Here is a 10318-nt window from a genome sequence, read left to right on the forward strand (position 1 = left end):
AATGGGAGCATTCAGAGATGCAATCTCAGATTGCGTTACAACATGTTGTTTGGGGTGCCATGTTGTATATATCTTGTAAATAAGTCCCACATCTGGAAAGGTGTGCAGATGTATTGTCTCAATGAATATTGCATGCAACTTAAAGAGGTTCCTAGCAATGTAGACTCGCATCCAAGTCCTGCAGATCTCTCTTGGATCGAATACCTGCTATTGTTACCCTGCACATGCCTGATCTCATCTGATCTTGGAAGCTAAGCAGGGTCAGGCCTGGTTAGTACTTGGATGGGAGACCACCTGGGAATACCGGGTGTGCAGTAGGCTTATACCATAGTCTTTCGAGACTGAAGGTTGCCAACCATTCTATCAAGGTATTTGCCTGTCCTTTCATAGTATGGAAATGACTTGCTGGATTCCAGCTATGGTTTTAGAATGCAGCGTTAGTGCATGTCATTCAAGTATGAAATCTCCTAGCTATGTTTCTAGTGCATCAATGTGAATTGACATACTAGAATTCTCACCTTCAGCTAAAAGAAAGTTTCCAACCATTATGGTTTTGAAAAAAAACTGGGAACATGGAATAGAAGAAGCCAGAGACCTTCAGTTGTCTTTAGTAATGTCACTTTAACGTCCTGCATGGCTTAGGGCCAGTGGCATCACTGGGGTTTGCACTGCCCAATGCAAATGCATCCAGCGCATCACCTCTATGATGGACCTCCTTCCATGCTGTGGGCGGGACAGTGCCTTGGGTGGTGGGCGTGATGATGTACCATCATCCCGCTGGTTTATTGGGCTGTAACTTTTGATAGAATAGAGATATTTCAATGCAGTTTGTTTCATTGCATTCTACATGAAATTGCACATAGCTTGATATATAACTTGATTGTATTATTCAAAAATACCAAGATTTAAAAATTTTTTGCAAGTAGTGGTGTCGCTCGGTGCACCCCCATGCATTCCCCTAGTGATGTCACTGCTTAGGGTAACTATTTAATGGCCCTTCCACCCCAGCTGCCCTTTGTTTCTTTAGTCTTGTAATCCTTACAAAGCTTGTGAGAAGTTCCAAATTATTTAAACATCCAGTTTTTTGAAAACAGCTGAAGACTAGGAACAGGCATTATTTCTTAATAGGTGGGTCTCTTGCAGCTATTTTCAGCCTTTTTCATCTCAAGGTACACTAACAAGGCACTAAAATTGTCAGCGCACACCATTAGGTTTTTGACAACTGACAAGGCACACCATGCTGCTAGTGGAGGCTCACATTCCCCATTGGCCCTACTAACAAATGACCTCCTGTGGCACTCCTGTGGACCACTTGCGGCACACCAGTGTGCCATGGCACAGTGGTTGAAAATGGCTGGTCTATTGAATTACAATAGACCCATCATGATCTATGAAACACTCATTTCTGTTGGTCCACTGTTACGTTTGGTAGCCCTAATGGCATAGGTGTGGGCATGCTCTAGTGCAGGGGTGTCCAACACATTTTGTACAGATGGCCGAAGTTAGCATTTATGTTACCTGCTGAGGGCCAGAAGTAAGATCATTAAGCAGACAGTGGACAGAAATAAGCACTTCGTTCTCTCATAGAAACTCATTAGCTGCAAATGACAGAAGACAAAAGGTGCAGATCTTGTTCATATTTTCAAGATATGAGAGTGCCCCATTATCTTGCCGGGAGAACCCAGTTATAATGAGGGTTGGACAAATTCCTTCCAGGGGCCACACCTGGCTCACGGGCCTTGTGTTTGACACCTCTGCTCTAGTGCTCTGCATGCTTACTCCCCAATTTCCTTTTTCTCCCTAGAGTGCTTCATTGGAGGTCACTTTGGAACTCACCATTAATTTTTGGAGTGGTTTGTTGAGCAATGGAGGGGGGGAGGTGTTTGCAACTGGAACAATGGCTTCCAAACTGTGGTGGGGCAAGCCCTAATTTAGATCCTTCTGTGCTTTTGGTTTCAGTCATAGGAATATGGATAGCCTGCCTGGTCATCTTTGTTGCTAGACAATTATGGTTTGGTGAGACCGAAAACCTGCGAATAGATGAACTCTTAAGTAAAACAGTACTTGTTTGATTCAGTCTTGGTCAGAACTATGCCTGAATTTGTCCTCTCATTTAAAAAGCTAATGTGCCCCCACTTTCCCCTGTTTCCATTGGAAAATTGTTCCATTAATTAGTGGCAGAGTTCAGAGCTGTTGTATGTGGAGATCTTTCTAATTGCATACTCAGGCCTGCCCACTTTCCGGGATGGTGACATTTATGAGTTTAGTCATTGAAATTGCCACATATCATCTCATCCATGGAAATGCTTTGTGTCGGAAACACAGCTGCATTTTGATTTCTCATAATATATGTTAATTGATAAATGATAGGCATGATCTCTTGTTTGCACCTTATTACACTTTTGGATTTGGAACTAGAGGAATATAATTCCCTGATGCATACAAGATAGGGAGGTAAAAGGTGCTTTTGGATGGTACTCTTTAAAATGTCTGCAACTCAAGCTTACTTTCTTAAGGTCTGGCCCATTTGTGAGGCTGTTTCCTCAGGTAGTAGATTGGCAGGCCACTTCTTCTTTTCTTCCACTCCCGAGATTGGAAAAGAAGAGGGGAGTGGTAGGCTAGACCTCTTCCAGTCCAGAGAGTGGACTCTGGACACATCAGCAGGTAACGGAGGACAGCCTGTATACAGATTGGAACTTGGTTGGTTACCAATGGAATCTGACTGGAAAAACCTGGCAGATTCAGGAGCTGATGCGCAATTAGGCAACCTTGTTGTCGTTATGCTGGCTGGTTGATATTTATTTATCTTACAAGATTAATAGCCCCCCATTCTCCATACTCAGAATGAACCAGTGTGGCTTCCACTCTTGGTAAAAACATAACCAAGACTGCCATGAAGTTAAATTGGCGGATGCCCGCCTTGGGAACTCTTTTTTGCCCTCAGCAGAGTTGAGGGAGTCTGAGATAAGATTAGTGCTCATCATTTCTTTTTGTATTGGCCAAGTGTGTGCAGTTACTTTATGGTTCAGGGAAACTGGGCGAACTGGAATTAACTGGGCAAACTGGAATTATATGCATGGAATGTTATGCGCATGTTAGAACAGTGGTTCTCAAACTCACTCACCCCCCCACTCACGTCTCTGCCATTCAGTGGTCTGGATGAGCTGCCGGGTGGCAGACCGCAGGCCAAGCACCAGAGCAGGCCCAGTACAGGCTCGTGCTGGGCTAGTTCCAGTGCTAGGCCTGCAATAAGGCTTGCAAATGTGCCTTATGACATGCTTGTGACAGTGCGTGCTGGTGGCAAGCCGGTGCGCCAGGCTCTGACTCATGCCCTAAGTAAATTAAAAGCTTATAATTTCTTAAAAATTTAAAATAAAGAACCTCCTAATCCTCCTAAGCAGCTGCTGATCTGCTTTTTAAAAAATTTCCCAAACATCCCGAAGCCTGCAATCCTATCCACACTTACCCAGGAGTAAGTCCCATTGATTATCATTGTTAAAAGCATATACATAGTAGCCTGTTAAAAGTCCAGATCTGTAACCTTTCTGCAAATGCAGTCACCTACCACGGTAGAATCAAGTCTAATCAATTAAAAATAAAATACATATTGAAATAAATGGGGATCCACCTGAAATTGGCTCGCGACCCCCCAAGTGGGACCCACACCACAGTTTGAGAAACACTGTATTGGAACATTATGACTGTGTGTATGGTGTCCTCGGAGATGGATCGCGCTTTCCTTTACACATGGACAAATGACTTGGGTACTGTATCGTCCAGCCTGGCCCAAACTGAAGAGTGTGAGACATTTGACATTGTTCCTGCATTTTTTAAGCCTCTTTTCCTATAAAAAGCAGTTTTAACCTTCCAGTTTATTAGGAGGGGTTTTTATTAGACATAAGTAGCAGTGGATCATTAGGAATATATGGAGACCTGAGTGAATATGGCTAATTATATAAAACAAAGAGGTTCCGTACAAACCTCACTGAAGCAGAGCAGTGAGATTTTTATAAGGCAACAGAAATTCTTCTAGCAATGGGGGTCTCTCATCGATTTCTCTCTCACAAGGTTAATAATTTATTGGAAATAACTGCCCAGCTATATCCACAATAAGTGGTTCTTGGTGCTGAAAGGCAAGAGGAGAAAGGCAAGAGACAGGTGTATTATTCTGCTTCCTGAGCCTGCAGCACCTATTTCAGATTATCTTAGTTTTACCCTATTTACATATGAATCTACCTTCTGATTAATTTTCTGTTAATTTAACACCTATCGCTTCACTTAGCTGAATCTATTGACTTTGTACAGTATAATGACAATTGGTGTTAGGTGGACCTTTCTATTCAGTTTCATTTTAGCTTTTTGTTCGGAGATGGCAACCACTCTTATAATGAATAGGATATAATTTTCTCCTTTTGTATAGCAGGGTTTTTACCCAGCACTGAATGCAGCCATCCAGTGTGCGTGCTTTATTTCGTAGAGGTGCCTGTGTTACTGTACAAAGCAATTAAGAGTGAAATGCTTTTAATTAGAATGCTCTCGGTTCTGCATTAAGGTTTCTATGGTGTTACATGCTTCCTTTTAGGGTAAATGTTGCTTTCATTGATTCTTTGACTGCAATCCACTATCTGCTTCCGTTTATCGCACTTAAATTTTAGCAGCTGTATATTCTAATCTCAAATTCCTAAATTCACATTGATTTTGGTGGAATTTACTGCCAAGCTATGTGGAGGATAGTAGGGTGGGCAGTCCTGATGGATGATTGTGGGTTTAAACAGGCATAAATAAAAGATGCCAGTTTCAACATATATATGGATTGTGCTCTTCATGTGTAACTTATATGCACAGCGAAACAAGAGTCCCCTCCCCCCATGAACATTGGTGTTTGGGGAAAGTCCCAGGCTCAATCTAGTTAAAGCAGTGATTCCCAAACTTTTTAGCACTAGGACCCACTTTGTTAAATGACACTCTATCGGGACCCACCTAGGTTTAACAGACTTCTAAAAAAAGAGATCTAGATATTTATTTATTTATTTATTTATAAGTAAGTATTAACCAGTAATAACCAGCCAGTCGCTGCTTCTCCCCGCCAGCAAGGAGGGAGTATCTGGCCAGGCAGGAAGGGAGAGGGCGTTGAAGCCAAAGGAAAGCTCTGGCATGGTCTGGCTAAATCTCTCCAACAAGCCAGTGCTTCTGGCTGAGTAGAGCCCAAACCTACTCAGAAGGAAGTCCCATGAGAGTCAGTAGTGCTTACTCCCAGGTGGCTCTACATCTAGGAATTCAGAGAGAGAAGGAAAACAGAAGGAAAACTCTGATCCCAAACCTCCACTGCCTTGTGGCTACATCCAGTTGTGGAAAAGGCTTCAGGAGTCAACCTCGAGGCAAAATCAGGAGCCAGAGTTCCTGAGGCTGTTCGTGGCTGAATACAGTCATGTTCTGGCAACTCCTGCGACGCCGCTGGAACCAACCGTATTGGCTTCTGCCTTTCCATTGGATCATTCTAGCGACGTGGAGAGGGGGGATTTGCTGCATGGGTAACAGCCTATCCTCCATACCCACTTTACCCAGGCTTCACGCACTGGGTACAACACGGGAAGCAGCAGTTTACCGGTTATAAGTCTTTGCTCCAAGGCCCATAGCCAGGGAGACAGACCAGGGACAGACTGCACTTGCTCCCGGTGTGGAAGGGATTGTCACTCCCAGATTGGCCTTTTCAGCCACACTAGACGCTGTGCCAGAACCACCTTTCAGAGCACGATACCATAGTCTTTCGAGACTGAAGGTTGCCAATACAATACAAATAACCAGAAAAAAGACCCTCAAACATTTATCTCACTATATTTACACATGCTTGCAAACTGCAGGATCTGAGCTCCTTGCAGGATAATTAGCAGCTACAGTATCTGAGTTTTGAATAGCCTCAGGACCTGAGACAGTTATCAGATCTTTCCATCACCCTTTGGCGACCCAGCAAAAATTGGGTCATGACCCACCAGTGGATCCTGACACACAGTTTGAAAACCACTGAGTTAAAGGATCTCAAGTACAGGTATCCCCCCTGTATCTGCAGATCCAGTATCTGCAGATCCAGTTCTCCATGATTATTCATGCCCATTACCTTTGTTTAACTTCTTTTTACCCTGGCAGCAAACAAATATGTGTCTTCCTTTCACTAAATGCTAAACCAGGAATGTGAAAGGCAGACAGCAATCTGCACACTAGGGGGACAAGTCAGAACATTAACAAGAAGCAGAACAGAACTTGCTTTCTGTTAATGTTTCTCCCTCTAGTGTGCAATCTGTCTGCCTTTTGTGTTTCTGTTTTAGCATTCAGTAAAAGGAAGTCACAGGCTTGCTTGGCATCACCTAACCAAAGGTAAAGGGTGCGGAAGGTGGGTGGGTGGATGAAGTATTGTTCTTCTCTGTATAGGGTCTCCTTTTATTCACAGTATCAATGGGGGGATAGGGTGGGGTGGCGAACACATCCCCCTTGGATATGGGGGGACGCGTAGAACAGGGTTGGGAAAGACATTTGCTTGATATGCCAGTGAGCAACTGACAGTCAGGAAAGATATTGCAGAGCTAGATGTCCTGACAGGCAACTCTTTGATAAGGCAGCTCATATGTTCTTGAGCATTCTTTAGGCATGGGACCACAACTAAGAAGACCTGCCTCATATCTGATTCAGCTATCACCAATAAACTGCAAAAGAAAAACTGCAAAAAGAAAACTTCTATACCTCCTGGTGTCAATGCAAACACAATATTGCTCAGTGGAGGCAGTTGATGTATCTCACCCAGGGCCCAATCCTATCCAACTTTCCAGCACTGATGTAGCTGCAATGCAGCTCAAAGATAAGGGAACAAACGGTCCCACAACTTGAGAAGGCCTCTGTGACTCCTCCCCGAACTTGTGACTCCTCCCCCCTCCACTGCAGGTTGCAGCTGCATCAGTGCTGGAAAATTGGATAGGATTGGGTCCTGAGTCCTCAGGTGATAGAATGGCATCTGTGATCTGCCCTTACTTTAAATGTAAACCCTGCCACACAGGAGCTGTTCCTAGGATAACATTTAAAGCCTCCCCACCCTCTGGTTTTGTTGTTTCTGAATTATAATACACAACAACTGCATTATCACATTTCAGTTCTGTTTTCATTTTTTTTAATTGTGTGCCTCTTACAAACCTTCCGTCAGATCTGTTTTTAATGAAGCACTGTGACCCACATGATTTAACCAAGTTCATTAACTAATTTAAAAGATGGTACGCCTTGAAGTGAATGCATTACAGAGGCACTCTTTCTTTTCGGCTTTTTGTTCCTGTATTTGATTTGCAAGCCAATAAGATTTTGTGGTGAAAGAAGCTGGGTATTGTTAAAGGAATTGATTTATTATAAGTCCTAGTCTTGGAAGCAAACTGTTTAGTACGTGGTTCATACTGTTAAATAGTAGAGTTGCAATAATGTGAGTATTATTCTATGTCGGCATTAGCAAGAGATTAGTAACTGCTTGATGGTGAAATGAGAAATGATGGTGCTTGAACTTTCGTTCTCTCTTTCTTTCTCTCTCTCTCTTTCTTTGGTGCTAGAAAAATTTCGCTTGGGTAAATTCACAGTACTTTGGCATTGCTGACCAACATGGATTTCCTTGATCAGGATTGATTCTGTGAAGACAGTCTTTATTTGCTTGTTTACAGAAATGGAGCAAAAGGGCTAAGGGTGGGAGGAGAGAAAGAGAGACAGGGATGGGAGACACAACAGCCTGTATTGACCCACTGCTATTCTCAGGCCACAGTTGCAATTTGGCAGTGATGCTAATGGCTGTTCTAACCTACCAAGCTGAAAGGTTCAATAGAAAGAGAAAGCAGCCCCAAATTGCTGAATGTAAAAAATGCTATAGCCCCTGACAGTTATTGCAGATCTTACCACTGTGTTCTCAATCCACTCATCCCAATCAGTCCATTGAGGTCAATGTACTACTTTGGAGTGAGTAGTTTGTGGGTGGGAACCTATGGTGACAATCCCAGGTAAAAGTGGGAAAGAATTTGTGCTGTTTCTGCCAAGGGCAATGCTCTTGACATTGACAAAAGGTTTATCTGGATGGATGTTTATGGAGAGCTTTTGCCTTGGAAAGTGGTGTAGCTTTGTTTTCAACAGTTGGTAACACAGGTTGGTTGGACATTTGTGGGATAAACCAGTTTACCATATCCCCTTCCTTTTCCGTCTCAAGAAAAGTGGAAAATGTTGAAAAAGTAGAAAACTTTGGACTATGTGGGAACTTGCAAGGCAGTTCTTATGTCCTTAAGCAAGGGTACATTCAAGATCGCTGCACACAACTTAGTGATGTTTTAGCTGCTGAGCGGGGGCACTCATAATTCTGGAACTAGGACATGAGTTTTGGGGGTTTATAACGTTCACCTCGGAAACCAAATAAGTGTTAAGAACCTAAATGCTTCTTCAGCTCAGTGTACAGTCTGAGTGCAGAAGAATTAATGTGCAAGCCACCAAACCCCCTTCTCTTTATATGAACTAATGCAGTGTTTCTCAACAAGTGGTACTTGCACCACCAGTAGTACTTAAGGTAGTGTCATGTGGGACCTCCAGTCTCCTGCTGCCTGGCAGTGAGACCAGCAATGCAACATCACAAGCAGCAGAAGGAAGGTTGGTTCAGAGGGCAGAGTTCCAGTGTGTGCTTTTTGCATACTCAGAAGAGCCCCCCATCCACCCTAAGCTTCTTACCAGTGTTGATTGCATTGTGTCTGGCCTCCCAATCCAGAAGTAGCTGGCGATGACATAATTGCCAGTTACGTCCAGTGGTACTTCCAATAGGTGGACCATGTGAAGTGGTAAGTGGGAGACAAACATTGAGAAACGTTGATCTGAGGCAGCTCTATATGCCACAGTTTCTCTGAATCACTGCAGGCTGCCAGTCCCATTGGGCCTCAAAAGCTATGTGTCCTGAAGTGGCTGTCTTGGCCACAGGGTGGAGGTAAGAGGAAAGTGTGGTGTTGTGGAGGTCTGCACTGTGGTTACTGCAGAAATGAGGGGGGGGGGTGGGAGTGAATGAGAATGTTGCCCTTTCCTCCAAGTTGGAGGCGGGGGGGGGGGAAGCAAGCATGGCATATTCCCCCCCCCCCCCAAAATGGGTGGAAGGGCTAGAACAGGTTGGGTGCAGGCCAAAGCTTGGACTGGCCTTGGGATCAGTAATATGATGTTTTAATCACTGTGTTCCTGTTTAGATCTGTTCTTGGAAGGCACACTATCAATCTAATTCTTTTTTTTTTCAATCCGTGCTTATCAAACTAGTTAAAATATTGTGCATTTACCGAAATGAAGAAAAAATTATCTTTCTGAATATTTTAGCAAACAAAATGAAAATCCTTCAAGCGCAAACATTTTTATAATTAGTTTCTAGCATGGTCAATTACTAACTGGCTGCTAATGCTGCTTAACAACCCATGTGCTATTAAAATTCATTTCTAGTTGCAATGTGTTTATCACTGTCCCCAATTCACCAAAGCACTTAACCTCAAGCAAGCAAGTTTTCCAGCTGAAGTAAATGGGACTACTCAAGTGTTCACAGCTGGAACATTTTTAATTATCTTGCTAAGGGCAAGCAAGTTTGGTATCTTGCATGACTGATCCATTAACAATTCCTAGATTTACACAGATAACAGTGTGAAATTAGGAGTTAGGCATCTCTGTGGACTGTGGGTTTATTTGTGTATCCCTGCCACTGGTTTTTGGGGTGTACATCAGTGCCATGTTTCTTAACCAGGGTCAAAAGAGCATCCAGTTGCTTGCCTGGGTTCACTGATACTTTGGACATCTTTTCCTTGGAATAACAGAATGCTCCTACCCCACCGTACCTTGTTGTTAACTGCTTTTGAAACTTCATCTGTTTCAAATATAGGAATGGTTGAATCTCTGTGTTGCCGTTTTGTCCACACTTCATGCTGTTACTTTGGATTTCTGTTCACTTCCACTAAAAATCCACAGACTTTTTTTTGTCTATCACTGAAAAATATCCATGTTTATACCCACAGGCCACAATCCTAACCAATTTTCTAGCACTGACATAAGGGCAATGCAACTCTGAGGTAAGGGAACAAACATTGCCCTACCCTGAGGAGGCCTCCATGATTGCCTCCCAACTGCAGGATGTAGCACATGCCCCACTGGCGCAGCTATGCCAGTGCTGAAAAGTTGGTTAGGATTGCGCTCATATATTGTTAGGAAATGTGTCAAAATACCTATCTTGTTTAGACAACTGGTGGAATCATACACATTTGAGTGCACATTTGAGTGCAAATCATGCACATTTGAG

General features: G+C 43.3%; 1 pseudogene; it reads left to right on the forward strand.

The window, feature by feature from the left end:
* The first annotated feature begins 202 nt into the window (after positions 1 to 202).
* Positions 203 to 321, forward strand: LOC136656540 (5S ribosomal RNA; annotated as a pseudogene).
* The last annotated feature ends 9997 nt before the right edge of the window (positions 322 to 10318 follow it).

This window comes from Tiliqua scincoides, chromosome 6 (genome assembly GCF_035046505.1).
Source record: "Tiliqua scincoides isolate rTilSci1 chromosome 6, rTilSci1.hap2, whole genome shotgun sequence".
In the NCBI taxonomy this organism is placed as follows: domain Eukaryota; kingdom Metazoa; phylum Chordata; class Lepidosauria; order Squamata; family Scincidae; genus Tiliqua; species Tiliqua scincoides.